The following is a 15,428-nucleotide window of genomic DNA, read 5'->3' as shown; positions in this document are numbered from 1 at the left end:
CTGTTTTTATTCTTTTGCATCTGTGGAATGTTTTTTTCTTTCAATTCTATTAATGAAAGAACATAAGAAGAACATTTTTATTTACTCAAAGAGTGTCATGAGGAAAAAAACTGTTTTTCGAATTAGCAATTTATATTTTTCTTGCAAATTTTACTTTATACTGTGTCAAAATATCTTACCGATATCTTGGGAATTACAGTGCGTTACAGCTCATTTATGTGAAGTTTGGCAATAGAGGACAAACAAGTTTTTTGGTTTTAAGATGTTTTTAAGATATTAATGCGTTTTATGCAAAATCGTTCTGTTTGAGTTATGACACTCTTTGAGTAAATGGGGAATATGACCTTGTTATACAAGAAGTTGATAAGCCTGCGAACCACAAACTCACGTGTCAACAAAAACAAACTAGTTGTCCCCTAATTTAAGATGTGGGATATTCCCAAATAAAACCTTGGCTATAAAAAACATAAGATGAAGGTTTATTTAAATTATTTTTTTATTAAACATAACTTTGGTTTTTTTAATAAAGTATGTTTACCATAACACACACACACATAGACAAATGTTAAGCAATCGCTGCATTCCTCTCTATTGTCCATTGATAAAAATAAATTATGTTTACCTAAGAAAAATATCACACCTTGTCAATAGACAAATTAAAAATATTCAAGAGATTTTTACACTCCACACACATCACCTATTTGTCCACCTCACCCCCAGCTCCTCATGGTCGTTGTCTTCATCACCATTAGAAAAATATGTCTCCATTGCCAATCCCAATTTATTTTTGTTGTTTTGTATTGTTTTGTCTAATCCACTGCAATCAACTAAATTGTCAGGCTCTTAATAATAATCATCGCATCCATCCTCATTCATGGAAGGTTATGGTGGAGAGGAGCGGGGAAAAGAGGGTGTAGGCTAAACGCACTTCTTTTGCTTTCCGATGACAGGGGCCAAATGCATGAATTGAAATAAAAAAAAAAACAATCTTAATGCTTGACTAAATATGCCGCGCATCTAAATAATACTCAACAGCATTTGGAGAACTACGATGATTATGATGGTGATGCCAATGCTGATGATGTTGGGGTTTTCATCGAGCAAAGTAAATATTAATTGTACAGGGTGGAGCATTTGTAATTTCAAACTTACAATTTTTTACCATTCAAAACGATATATTTTGGTTCTCAAATGTAGGCCAAATAAGTTAGAAAATATATTTTTCCTTTGTTTATCCTTCTTTTAATTTATTTTTTTATTATTTTACTTATTTTCCAATTGGAAAATTCTCATTTCGTGCTCCCACCCTGTATAATTTGTTACATAGATATGACAATAGATTAATGACAGTAACTATAGAAGCCACAAACCTTTTAGCCATGAATGTTGTACATACATTGGGTAATTGTTAGGCAAGCCATCATAATCTCCGATAGGCATTTCGTTCTAAAGGGGGTTTTATGCTTGTGTGATTATATCTTTCTTCTTCATGCGTTTTTTGGTTTGTTATAACCAATCTAAACAACCATTTAACAACCAACCATGAAGGTAAAATCACTTAGCATCAATCCAAAAATTAGCAATGACAACAAAAAGTCAATACACGGTTAACAACGAAAAGCCATGAAATCACATTGGTCGGATTTTTGGTCGGAGGTAATTTGGAAAAGTGATCAAAGATAATGGAGGAAATAATGGAAAAATTTCCCGGGATATGGATATGAAAAGTATTCTAACTAACTTCTGTCCACAGAAGACCTGCGAAAGATATTCTGACTTTAGTAGACCCATGAGAAAGGTCAAAGGTCTTCTGTTTACAGAAGACCTGCAAAAGAAATTATGTCTACATAATAAACATGAAAGGTTTCCGGTCTATATAATACCTGTCAAAGGTCTATTGTTTATAGAAGACCTGTGAAAGGTCTTCTTTTTATAAAAGACATGTAAAAAGTCTTCTGTAGGAAGAAGACCTCTATGAAAGGTCTTTTGTCTATAGAAGGTCTATAAAAGGTCTTCTGCTTATAGAAGACCTGTGAAAGGTCTTTTAACTATAGAATAGCTACGAAAGCTCTTCTGTCTATGGAAGACATGTGAAAGATCTTCTGTCTATTGGAAACCCGTGAATGGCTTTCTGACCAAAGGTCTTTTAACTGTAAAGACCTGTGAAAAGTTGTCTGTCTACAGATGACCTGTCAACGATTTTGTGTTCATAGGTCTATCAAAGTCTACATACGACCGGTTAAAGATCTCCTATCTATGGAAGACCTGTGAAAGATATTTTAACTATAGAAGATATGTGAAAGGTCTTATGTCTATAAAAGACCTGTCAAAGGTTTTTTGTCTATAGAAGACTTGAAGGGTCTTCTGTTTATAGGAGACCTGTTAAAGATCTTCTGTTTATAGAAGACCTGCCGAAGGTCTTCTGTCTATAGAAGAACTGTGAAGGGTCTTATGTCTATAGAAGACCTATGAAAAGTCTTCTGTCTATAGAAGACCTGTGGAAGGCCTTCTTTCTATAGAAGACCTGCCGAACGACTTCTGTCTATAGAAGACCTGTGAAAGGTCTTCTATCTATAGAAGACCTGTGAAAGGTCTTCTGTCTATAGAAGACCTGTGAAAGGTCTTCTGTCTATAGAAGACCTGTAAGAGGTCTTCTGTCTATAGAAGACCTGTAAAAGGTCTTCTGTTTATAGAAGACCTGTGAAAGGTCTTTTGTCTATAGAAGACCTGTGATAGGTCTTCTGTCTAGAGAAGACCTGTGAAAGGTCTTCTGTCTATAGAAGACCTGTGAAAGGGTTTCTGTCTATAGAAGACCTGTGAAAGGTCTTCTGTCTATAGAAGACCTGTTAAAGGTCTTCTGTCTATAGAAGTCCTGTTAAATGTCTTCTGTCTATAGGAGACCTGTGAAAGTTCTCCTATCTATAGAAGACCTGTGAAAGGTCTTCTGTCTATAGAAGACCTGTGAAAGGTCTTCTGTCTATAGAAGACCTGTAAAAGGTCTTCTGTCTATAGAAGACCTGTGATAGGTCTTTTATCTATAGAAGACCTATGAAAGGTCTTCTGTCTATAGAAGACCTGTGATAGGTCTTCTGTCTATAGAAGACCTGTGATAGGTCTTCTGTCTATAGAAGACCTGTAAAAGGTCTTCTTTCTATAGAATACCTGTAAAAGGTCTTCTTTCTATAGAAGACCTGTGATAGGTCTGCTGTCTATAGAAGACCTGTAAAAGGTCTTCTTTCTATAGAAGACCTGTGATAGGTCTTCTGTCTATAGAATACCTGTAAAAGGTCTTCTTTCAATAGAAGACCTGTGATAGGTCTGCTGTCTATAGAAGACCTGTAAAAGGTCTTCTTCCTATAGAAGACCTGTGATAGGTCTTCTGTCTATAGAATACCTGTAAAAGGTCTTCTTTCAATAGAAGACCTGTGATAGGTCTGCTGTCTATAGAAGACCTGTAAAAGGTCTTCTGTCTATAGAAGACCTGTGATAGGTCTTCTGTCTATAGAAGACCTGTAAAAGGTCTTCTTTCTATAGAAGACCTGTGATAGGTCTTCTGTCTATAGAATACCTGTAAAAGGTCTTCTGTCTGTAGAAGACCTGTGTTAGGTCTTCTGCCTATAGAAGACCTATAAAAGGTCTTCTTTCTATAGAAGACCTGTGTTAGGTCTGCTGTCTATAGAAGACCTGTACAAGGTCTTCTTTCTATAGAAGACCTGTGATAGGTCTTCTGTCTATAGAATACCTGTAAAAGGTCTTCTTTCAATAGAAGACCTGTGATAGGTCTGCTGTCTATAGAAGACCTGTAAAAGGTCTTCTTTCTATAGAAGACCTGTGATAGGTCTTCTGTCTATAGAATACCTGTAAAAGGTCTTCTTTCAATAGAAGACCTGTGATAGGTCTGCTGTCTATAGAAGACCTGTAAAAGGTCTTCTTTCTATAGAAGACCTGTGATAGGTCTTCTGTCTATAGAATACCTGTAAAAGGTCTTCTTTCAATAGAAGACCTGTGATAGGTCTGCTGTCTATAGAAGACCTGTAAAAGGTCTTCTGTCTATAGAAGACCTGTGATAGGTCTTCTGTCTATAGAAGACCTGTAAAAGGTCTTCTTTCTATAGAAGACCTGTGATAGGTCTTCTGTCTATAGAATACCTGTAAAAGGTCTTCTGTCTGTAGAAGACCTGTGTTAGGTCTTCTGCCTATAGAAGACCTGTAAAAGGTCTTCTTTCTATAGAAGACCTGCGATAGGTCTGCTGTCTATAGAAGACCTGTAAAAGGTCTTCTTTCTATAGAAGACCTGTGATAGGTCTTCTGTCTATAGAATACCTGTAAAAGGTCTTCTTTCAATAGAAGACCTGTGATAGGTCTTCTGTCTATAGAATACCTGTAAAAGGTCTTCTTTCTATAGAAGACCTGTGATAGGTCTTCTGTCTATAGAAGACCTGTAAAAGGTCTTCTTTCTATAGAAGACCTGTGATAGGTCTTCTGTCTATAGAATACCTGTAAAAGGTCTTCTGTCTGTAGAAGACCTGTGTTAGGTCTTCTGCCTATAGAAGACCTGTAAAAGGTCTTCTTTCTATAGAAGACCTGCGATAGGTCTGCTGTCTATAGAAGACCTGTAAAAGGTCTTCTTTCTATAGAAGACCTGTGATAGGTCTTCTGTCTATAGAATACCTGTAAAAGGTCTTCTTTCAATAGAAGACCTGTGATAGGTCTTCTGTCTATAGAATACCTGTAAAAGGTCTTCTGTCTGTAGAAGACCTGTGTTAGGTCTTCTGCCTATAGAAGACCTGTAAAAGGTCTTCTTTCTATAGAAGACCTGCGATAGGTCTGCTGTCTATAGAAGACCTGTAAAAGGTCTTCTTTCTATAGAAGACCTGTGATAGGTCTTCTGTCTATAGAATACCTGTAAAAGGTCTTCTTTCAATAGAAGACCTGTGATAGGTCTTCTGTCTATAGAATACCTGTAAAAGGTCTTCTGTCTGTAGAAGACCTGTGTTAGGTCTTCTGCCTATAGAAGACCTGTAAAAGGTCTTCTTTCTATAGAAGACCTGTGATAGGTCTTCTGTCTATAGAATACCTGTAAAAGGTCTTCTTTCAATAGAAGACCTGTGATAGATCTGCTGTCTATAGAAGACCTGTAAAAGGTCTTCTTTCTATAGAAGACCTGTGATAGGTCTTCTGTCTATAGAATACCTGTAAAAGGTCTTCTTTCAATAGAAGACCTGTGATAGGTCTGCTGTCTATAGAAGACCTGTAAAAGGTCTTCTGTCTATAGAAGACCTGTGATAGGTCTTCTGTCTATAGAAGACCTGTAAAAGGTCTTCTTTCTATAGAAGACCTGTGATAGGTCTTCTGTCTATAGAATACCTGTAAAAGGTCTTCTGTCTGTAGAAGACCTGTGTTAGGTCTTCTGCCTATAGAAGACCTGTAAAAGGTCTTCTTTCTATAGAAGACCTGTGTTAGGTCTTCTGTCTATAGAAGACCTGTAAAAGGTATTCTGTCTGTAGAAGACCTGTGATAGGTCTGTTGTCTTTAGAATACCTGTGATAGGTCTGCTGTCTATAGAAGACCTTTAAAAGGTCTTCTTTTTATAGAAGACCTGTAATAGGTCTTCTGTCTATAGAAGACCTGTAAAAGGTCTTCTTTCTATAGAAGACCTGTGATAGGTCTTCTGTCTATAGAATACCTGTAAAAGGTCTTCTTTCTATAGAAGACCTGTGATAGGTCTTCTGTCTATAGAATACCTGTAAAAGGTCTTCTTTCTATAGAAGACCTGTGATAGGTCTGCTGTCTATAGAAGACCTGTAAAAGGTCTTCTGTCTATAGAAGACCTGTGATAGGTCTTCTGTCCATAGAAGGCCTGTGAAAGGTCTTCTTTCTATAGAAGACCTGTGATAGGTCTTCAGTCTATAGAATACCTGTAAAAGGTCTTCTGTCTGTAGAAGGCCTGTGTTAGGTCTTCTGCCTATAGAAGACCTGTAAAAGGTCTTCTTTCTATAGAAGACCTGTGTTAGGTCTTCTGCCTATAGAAGACCTGTAAAAGGTATTCTGTCTGTAGAAGACCTGTGATAGGTCTGTTGTCTTTAGAAGACCTGTAAAAAGTCTTCTTTCTATAGAAGACCTGTAATAGGTCTTCTGTCTATAGAAGGCCTGTAAAAGGTCTTCTGTCTGTAGAAGACCTGTGATAGGTCTGCTTTCTATAGAAGACCTGTAAAAGGTCTTCTTTCTATAAAAGACCTGTGTTAGGTCTTCTGTCTATAGAAGGCATGTAAAAGGTCTTCTTTCTATAGAACACCTGTGTCAGGTCTTCTGTCTAAGGTTTTCTGACTTAGAAGACCTGCCGAAGGTCTTTTTTCTCTAGAAGAACCGCCAAAGGCCTTCTTTCTATAGAATAACCGTGAAAGGTCTTTTGAGTACAGAAGTCCTGTGGAACATCCTCTGTCTATAGAAGACCTGTGAAAGGGTTCCTGTCTATAGAAGATCTGTGAAAGGTCTTCTGTCTATGGAATACCTGTAAAAGGTCTTCTTTCTATAGAAGACCTGTGATAAGTCTTCTGTCTATAGAAGACCTGTAAAAGGTCTTCATTCTATAGAAGACCTGTGATAGGTCTGCTGTCTATAGAAGACCTTTAAAAGGTCTTCTTTTTATAGAAGACCTGTGATAGGTCTTCTGTCTATAGAAGACCTGTAAAAGGTCTTCTTTCTATAGAAGACCTGTGATAGGTCTTCTGTCTATAGAATACCTGTAAAAGGTCTTCTTTCTATAGAAGACCTGTGATAGGTCTGCTGTCTATAGAAGACCTGTAAAAGGTCTTCTGTCTATAGTATACCTGTAAAAGGTCTTCTTTCTATAGAAGACCTGTGATAAGTCTTCTGTCTATAGAAGACCTGTAAAAGGTCTTCATTCTATAGAAGACCTGTGATAGGTCTGCTGTCTATAGAAGACCTTTAAAAGGTCTTCTTTTTATAGAAGACCTGTGATAGGTCTTCTGTCTATAGAAGACCTGTAAAAGGGTTCCTGTCTATAGAAGATCTGTGAAAGGTCTTCTGTCTATGGAATACCCATGAAAGGTCTTCTTTTTACATTCGCGGGTGTGTGTTTTTTTTCCGTTTCACTTTATTGTGGGAAAACGTTTTTTGTTTTTGTACTGTAAGGTGACCTAATTGTTTCATTTTCTGTTTTACACAACTTGGCTAGTACCTGAGGATGGTCCGTCGCAGAATATTGATTGTGTTTTGTATTATCATTGACTCCCAAGGTAACTGTAAAGGAATGCAGTTTCCCTTGTCGTAACAGGTTCCATGGTTTGAATTCAAACTCATTTCTTTATAAAGAAGCTGAACTCCTTGAATCATTTGCAGACTCAAAGAGAAAATACACCACACGTGTTTCTTTAGTGTGTGTGAGTTTTTTTTTTGCCAAGGTTAACTATTTTTAATGAGTTTCGCATGCAGCTAGCTATCTTTCGGAAATCATGGTAATCACTTCTTTGCTCATACTAAATGGCTACAAATTAAAGCGAACAAGTGTTGTTGGTGTTGCTGTGACCCCATTCCCGCAAGTCGTATGTGTTCTTCGCATTCAGTAGTTGGTTGATAGGCCTTTACGAATTTTATGATGTTTCAAAATTCAAGTTCAGTTATAAAACATCACCGTCGTCGGTTGTCTAAACACTGAAAGTGAAAACCAAAGCAACGGAAGAAAAACTTTCTAAAATGTCATAAAATGTTTTTAACGACTTTCGGTTCGAAGTCTCGTAAGAAGTTTAGTACGCGACTACGCCCGGGGTACACGTACAACAATTCCGTTCATTTAATACTTTTTCTTCTTCATTCTCCTTTTCTTTTAATTCAACCCAACAAATTGTATTGACATGAAAAAACAAAGATAAGCTGTACACTGCTGGGTATTGATTTTAAATTTATGATACCGTGGTTGTTGAGCCCCTCCGCCAGCCATAACAACACATTTTGAAATTATATTTCATGAATATGCAAGGCGGCGGATGCGACAGCAAGCAACAGTGCATGTAGCGTGGCTCGCAGACAGCAGCAGCAGCATCTGCCATTGATTTTATGATTCGTTTCAATTTTGATTTCATCTCAAAAATTCATCAATGATTGGTTGTTTGGTTGTCGAAGAGACAACGTCAGTTTAGCACGGTCTGCCATTGAATTGGGTTAAGGTCGAATCGTTTGGTAATGGTGGTAGTGTTGGTGGTCGTGGATCATCTTTATCTGTAGCAGCACCAATGAGATAATAACTGTAAATTTTTCATTTAAATATCTACCAAAAATCGATAAAATATTTCATCAGCATAACGTTATGCGTCGATTGCGTGATTTTTATTAACGTGAATTTGTTTCTTCTCTTCTTTGTTGTTTTCTTTGCAGGTACATATGTTTGGGTGTTGTTGTATTTCTTTGATTTTTTTGAATGAAGCTCTCATAATGAGGAACTATTAAGGTAAGTTTATGTATTTTTTATTGTTAAAATCAGCATTCTGAGTGGGAAGCAACCATCTCAAGTGTTCTACCAATGACGGAAAACCTTCCAACGGATTCCCGACGTTCCATAGATATCTAAGGTACAGGTCAAATGTCTTCTTTGGACAGAAGACCAACTAAAGGTCTATAAACGGACACTAGACCTTCCAAAGGTTTTCTGTAGACGGGTGATCTTTCTACTGAAGGACAGAGGATCTTCTAAAGGTCTTCTTTGAACAGAAGACCTTCTAAAGGTCTTCTTTGGACAGAGGATCTTCTAAAGGTCTTTTATGGACAGAGGATCTTCTAAGGGTCTTCTATGGACAGAATACCTTCTAAAGGTCTTCTTTGAACAGAAGACCTTCTTAAGGTCTTCTTTGAACAGAGGATCTTCTAAAAGTCTTCTATGGACAGTGTATCTTCTAAAGGTCTTCTATGGACAGACGATCTTTTAAAGGTCTTCTATGGACAGAATACATTCTATGGACAGAAGACCTTCTAAAGGTCATCTTTGGACAGAGGATCTTCTAAAGGTCTTCTATGGACAGAGGATCTTCTGTCAACAGAAGACATTTGGTAGGTATTTTGTTGACAGAAGATCTACCAAACGACTTCTATGGACAGAAGACCTATCAGGGGTCTTCTATGGACGGGAGACCTTCTGAAGGTCTTCTATGGACAGGAGAGCTTCTAAAGGTTTTCTATAGACAGAAGACCTTCTAAGGTCTTCTATGGACATAAGACCTTCTATGGACAGAAGGCCTTTAATGGACAGAAGACCTTCTATGGACAGAAGACCTTCTAAAGGTTTTCTTTGGACAGAGGATCTTCTAAAGATCTCCTATGGACAGTAGACCTTCTAAACGTGTTCTATGGATAGAAGACCATCTAAAGGTCTTCTTAAACAGAAGACCTTCTAAAGGTCTTCTATGGATAGAGGATCTTCTAAAGGTCTTCTATGGATAGAGGATCTTCTAAAGGTCTTCTATGGACAGTAGACCTTCTAAAGGTGTTCTATGGACAGAGGATCTTCTAAAGGTTTTCTATAGACAGAAGCCTTCTAAGATCTTCTATGGACAGAAGACCTTCTATGGACAGAAGGCCTTCTAAAGGTCTTCTTTGGGCAGAGGATCTTCTAAAGGTCTTCTATGGACAGAAGACCTTCTAAAGATCTTCTATGGACAGTAGACCTTCTAAAGGTGTTCTATGGACAGAAGGATTTCTATGGAAAAAAGACCTTTTAAAGGTCTTCTTTGGACTTCTATGGAGACCTTGTACAGGCCTTCTATCGATAGAAGAACAACCACAAGTCTTCTATAGATATAATATGATGCGCAAGTAATCTAAACACTTCCCTTCGTCATCTATAGATAAAGGAACTTCTGTAGAAATACTTAAGGTCTCTATGGAAAGAAGACCTAATTAAGGCACAGAACACTTTCCAAAGAACAAAATACACGACTTCTTTGGAAGGAAGACCTTCCAAAGGTCTTCTTTGGACAGAGGATCTTCTAAAGGTCTTCTATGGACAGAGGATCTTCTGTCAACAGAAGACATTTGGTAGGTATTTTGTTGACAGAAGATCTACCAAACGACTTCTATGGACAGAAGACCTATCAAAGGTCTTATATTGACGGAAGACCTTCTAAAGGTCTTCCATGGACAGTAGACTTTCTAAATGTTTTCTATGAACCGAAGACCTTCTTGAGGTATCCTGTGGACGGAAAACGGAGACGGACTTCAATTGACAGAATGGTCCAATGATCTTCTGTGGACTGAAGACATACTAGTTGTCTCCTATGAACAGAATATCTTCCAATCGACTTCTATCCACAGGTCTTCTGTAGGTTTGGAAGAAAAGGTCTTCTATGGATATACCAAATACCAAAGGTATTCTAAGAATAGAAGATCTACCAAAGGTATTCTAAGAATAGAAGATATACAGTGCTGGACATATCAATGGAAACTTTTTTCAGAAAACTAAATATAATAATTTTTGACTAAGTGCATTTATTCCTTAGCCAAATATACCTGCATATTTAATTTTATGCAAACATATTCAGGTATATCTAGCTAAGGAATAAATTAATTTAGTCAAAAATTATTATATTTAGTTTAGTTGAAAAAGTTTCCATTGATATGTCCAGCACTGTACCAAAGGTCTTCTATGGACTGAAGACCTACCAAAGATTTTCTATGGTGACCTATTTAAGGTCTTCTATTGAGAGAAGATCTACTTAAGGTCTTCTGTTGACAAAAGATCTACTTAAGGTCTTCTGTTGAGAGACAGGTTTACTATGGAAGACCTTCATGAGGTCATTTATGAACAGAAGACCTACCAAAGGTCTAATATGAACAGGAGATCTTTCAAAGGATAGAACTTCTTCTTCTGTGGACAGAAGACCTTTCTTCCTTCTTCTATGGACGAAAGACCTTGTAAAGGTGTTCTGTGTACGGAAGACATATCAAAAGAGTTCTATGAACATAAGGCCTTCCAAAGCTCTTCTCATGAAAGAAGACCTAACAAGTGTCTTCTATGGACATACGTCGTGGTGTTTAATGTGAGTAGACCGCACCTCACAGTGCTCTTAACACCGGGTGAATACAATGCGTCTACCAACGCCCCCGCACAGAAATTACGTGTACCAATTAGCTCACACGTATTTGGACTTGATCGCCTCCTTGGTTAGGAGCGAAGCCTATCTAAACTCCTGCCTTTCTTTGGGTCAGGCACCCGGTTGATATGCAACTCCACATTCGAGCCGAAACTCTACCCGCCATTTGGGTCTAAACCACAGCCAGCGCGATGCTCCCACAAGGGGGCCAACACCAACTGCCAGACCAGATCCGAAGATCTGGGCGCACCTGGCCCCCGCAATACCAGAATAAAGCCTCCGGTCAGGCCAGTGACCAATACCAGTTGGACTCCAAACATCCCCGGACTGGTGACCTCCTCCAATTAAGACAGCGGAAAAACATACAAGACAGGACCACAAACAATTAACATGCTGTCCTCACGGACTGCACAAAGGGCCCACAAGGACCGCGGCAACGGACAACACAACACAAACAATAAACAAAGTCACCCTCACGAATGACCGGCACGACATCCACACCAGGACCCGACGCCGCACCACACCAACTCCACCAACAACACACGCCCTAACAAACACTTGACGTGCAAAACTACTTAACGCCTGTACTCAAGTGCCATACTGAAATTCCACCCCGCCCCTCCATACGTTATACCCATATTGACTAAATCTCTAATGTCATCATATTACCGTCATTCCGTCAGTATATGCCGCCCGTCTTCAGTCATCCCACACCCACATAAATCTGTCCTGGACCGGCCTCTTGCATATAAAAATGCATTTAGAGAGTCATGCCCCGTCAGTAAGAATCCCAGACTCATGCTAAAGCCGAAGTCTGGGCGGTCCAGTACGAACGTAGCGTCACGAATAAATTCGTATGTCACCCTCCCCTTGTCGCTGTCCGTCCACCTAGTCCGCCACCTAACAGCCGCCTAATATCCCCATCCACCAAGTCAGAAGGCCCGAGCCAATCATCCTCGGACAGTTGCAAGCCACGCTTCAGCTTGTACAGAACAGTCCTACATCTCGCTTCCAGGTCAAAGGGCAGGGCGCCAAGTAGCACCTGCATTGCGTACGTAGACACAGTGCGACACAGTGCGACACACTGGCAGACATGCTAACATGAGCTTCGTACGCCCAACAGCAGATTCTGCTGCGGCACACCATACAGGTGCACCATATGTTGTACAGCCAACAAAAATTCCACCATATATGGTACGCACGGAACGCCTGCTCAAACCCCAGTCGGTCCGCAAAACCCTTCTAACCATACCAGCAACAGCGGTTAACTTGTCCTTCAAACGATCAAAGTGCGGCAGGAAATCCATTCTCTTGGCCATAGTTCTTCCAAGGTACTTGACTTGCTTGACATATCATATGCCGTGGTCACCAAATCGAACGTGGGGAGGTCGACTGTGCGCTAATCTGCCTTTCAGCAGCATTAGCTCGGTCTTCTCAACACCCACTCGGTCTTCTATGGACAGTCGACCTCCTAAAGGTCTTCCATGGACAGTAGACCTTCTAAAGGTCTTCCATGGACAGTAGACTTCTAAAGGTTTCATATGGTCCGCAGAACTTCTAAAGGTGTTCCGTGGACAGAAGACCTTCCAAAGGTCTGCAATGGACAGTAGACCTTTCAAAGGGCAGAAGACTGTCGCAGATCTTCTTTTGACAAAATATCATCTTTTGGACAGAAAACTTACAAATACCTTCCAATGGTATTCTCTGGACAGACGACCACTCAATGGTTATCTCGGGACAAAAGACTTAGCAAAAGTCTTCAATGGATAAAAGACCAAGCAGTGGTCTTTTCTGGATGGAAGACCTACCAAAGGTCTTTTATGGACAGAGGATCTTTCAATCGACTTCTCGGAACAGAAGGTCTTCAATAGGCAGAAGTCGTTTCAGTGGGCTCTTATGGACAGAAGTCGTTTCAGTGGGCTCTTATGGACAGAAGACCTTTCAAAGGTCTTCTACGGACAAAAAGGTCTTCTATGGATAGAAAGCCATCCAGAAGATCTTCCGAAGATCTTGCAGAGTTCTTCTATGCATAGAAGATTTTCTAAAATTGATCGGAAAATTGCACCGTCAGGTTCATTATAGACTGAGGAGCTTATAGAGCTCTTCCACATATAAAAGATCTCCCACAGATTTTAGTACATAGAAGGACTCCACATGTCTTCTTTTACAGTATTCTATAAACAGAAGTTCTTGCTCGAATCTTCTATTGATATGAGGAATTCCACGGCGTTAAGGGCAGAAGGTGTTTCACAGGTCTTTTATAGACAAAGGGTCTTCCACAGGTCTTCTATAGATGGAATATCCGTAGCTTTTCTATAAACAGTGTTGCACCCACATGTCTGTTGTATATAAAAGATCTTCAGAAGGCTTTTCTATATATAGAAGAACAACCACAAGTCTTCTATATATATAAAATACCATCCGCAGGTAATTTATACACATCCCCTCATCTTGTATAGATAGAAGAACTTCTGCAGTCTTTATATTAAAGTTGTTGCACAGGTCTTTTATGGACAAAAGTATTTCCGCAGGTATTCTGAAGTCAGAAACAGGTTTTGCAGCGGTTTTCTTTAGCTATAAATTTGCTATAAATGGAAGATTTTAGGTCATTCTATTTACATGCAAAATCTTTTTATTGACATTTTTAAAGGAGTATTTTAAACATTTTTATATATCCCTCATTCCCACACGTCAGTCACAACTGACCCACTTTTAAAAAATGTCATGTTATAATGATGATACCCCCCATATACGGTATGGCCAAAAGATGGTTAACGGTTATTAAGTAATACCCATAAATGTTTTGTTGTTAAATATGCATTCATTCATTCCGCCGCTCATAAAACCATCAATCTGTCAAACATTTCCAGGTTTAAGCTGGCATATAAATTGATCGTTCAATCGTTGTATCGAGAAGATATGTCACAAAATGAAAACAAACCCCATTTGTTTAACTTTAAATGCGGCTATATGCCATTGTCTCAAACTTGGAACACGTTATTGTTTTTAAATTGAGCGGCAGTAAAAAAACACACAATTTCATAAGCCAATTTTTGTGTTGCTTTTTATTTTTTCTCTCTATTGTTTGTTTGTATTGCCTGCCTGCCTGCCTGCCTGCCTGACGGTTCTGTTGTCACTTTTTTATGAACATAACATTTATTATTTCTTACATCATATTTTTTGGCGTGTTTTTTTTTTTTGCATAAATTCCAAAATAAAATCTGCCAAATTAGAAATTCAAATTTATTTTTACGCAAACCATTTTTATTTTTGGCTAATTTTACCGTTTTATGGATATACTGCTACCATCGGCCAAGATATGCTGCAGTCCAATAACATTATGTATGTATACATGTTTGCTTGTTTGTGGTGGTATATTAAGGGCGGAAGTTTTAGTTTAATCTAGTTATAAAAAATAATTTGAATTTAGTCACCAGATTTCTTACTAAATATTGTCCGTAAGTTTAAAGAAGAATAGTGAAGAATAGTCTTTTAAAGTCACCTGTAAGAATACCTTAACGGTTACCTATGAGTCCTTAAAATCCATATATAAAGAGTCATTTTTGGTCGTCTATTAAGACTTGGCAACTGTCGCCTTAAAGACTTCTTAAGAGTCATCTACAAATGATCCTTAACAGTCGTCGGCTCTTTAACAGTCGCCTAAACAACTTCTAAGAAGTCGACTGTTATCTATAAATATAATTTAACCTACATTCTATTTTGTATGAACCTTTCTTAATGGAAGAAAATAACAAGTAAAAAAGTATCAGTCGACAGAGATATACCCTCAGCCTATGTGAATTGAAATTTTCATCTACGGACAGATTGAATACCAGCTACACAATCAAAATAATTTTCTACAAAAATTATGTATTTATGGGATTTTCAGAGTTTTGTGGCCCTTGCCGATAAAAATATGGTATATGATTAAAGCTCAAAAGAGTTGCGGAGGAGGTTCCAGAATGATTGGACAGCATTGTCCATCTTAAAAGGGGATCATATCATTTCTTTCGATAAATATTGCTCGCACCAATAATTTAAGTTGATCACCGTATAATTTAGAGGTTTTGGACCACTATGTCAGGAAGCATGGACCACGAAAAACATAATATCGCTGTAAACATAATATCGCAAGATTAACATCGTTATACATTTCCAAAGGATCCTAGAAAATACTCTAAAGTGCACTTTTGTGGGTGTAGGTACCCTAAGGAGAAGTCCCATATGGGTCATTTTCTCGGGAAGTATGGACCTGCCCTTGAAAAAAACGTGTACCTTCATAATGGGGCAGCAAATACAAGTTCTTACAACAAAGATTAAAGCTATT

At 38.4% G+C, this 15,428-nt stretch overlaps 1 protein-coding gene across 9 annotated transcripts in view; it reads left to right on the top strand.

Annotated features, from left to right (window-relative positions):
- The window catches only part of Hmgcr (HMG coenzyme A reductase), a 161,756-nt gene that overhangs the window by 48,931 nt on the left and 97,397 nt on the right, over positions 1–15,428 (top strand). For 3 of the 9 annotated variants that reach the window (XM_073960087.1, XM_073960081.1, XM_073960086.1), the window contains one exon: positions 8,394–8,466. The exons of the other annotated variants lie outside the window; for them this stretch is intronic. The gene's annotated coding sequence lies outside the window, so the exon portion shown is untranslated. The remainder of the gene's footprint in view (positions 1–8,393; positions 8,467–15,428) is intronic. 9 annotated transcript variants of the gene reach the window in all.

The sequence above is a fragment of the Musca autumnalis genome, unplaced genomic scaffold, assembly GCF_047663935.1.
Source record: "Musca autumnalis isolate F117 unplaced genomic scaffold, ASM4766393v1 scaffold_1, whole genome shotgun sequence".
NCBI classification, from domain to species: Eukaryota; Metazoa; Arthropoda; class Insecta; order Diptera; family Muscidae; genus Musca; species Musca autumnalis.
Note: the sequence above shows the minus strand (reverse complement) of the source record. Positions and strands in the feature narration are given on the sequence as shown.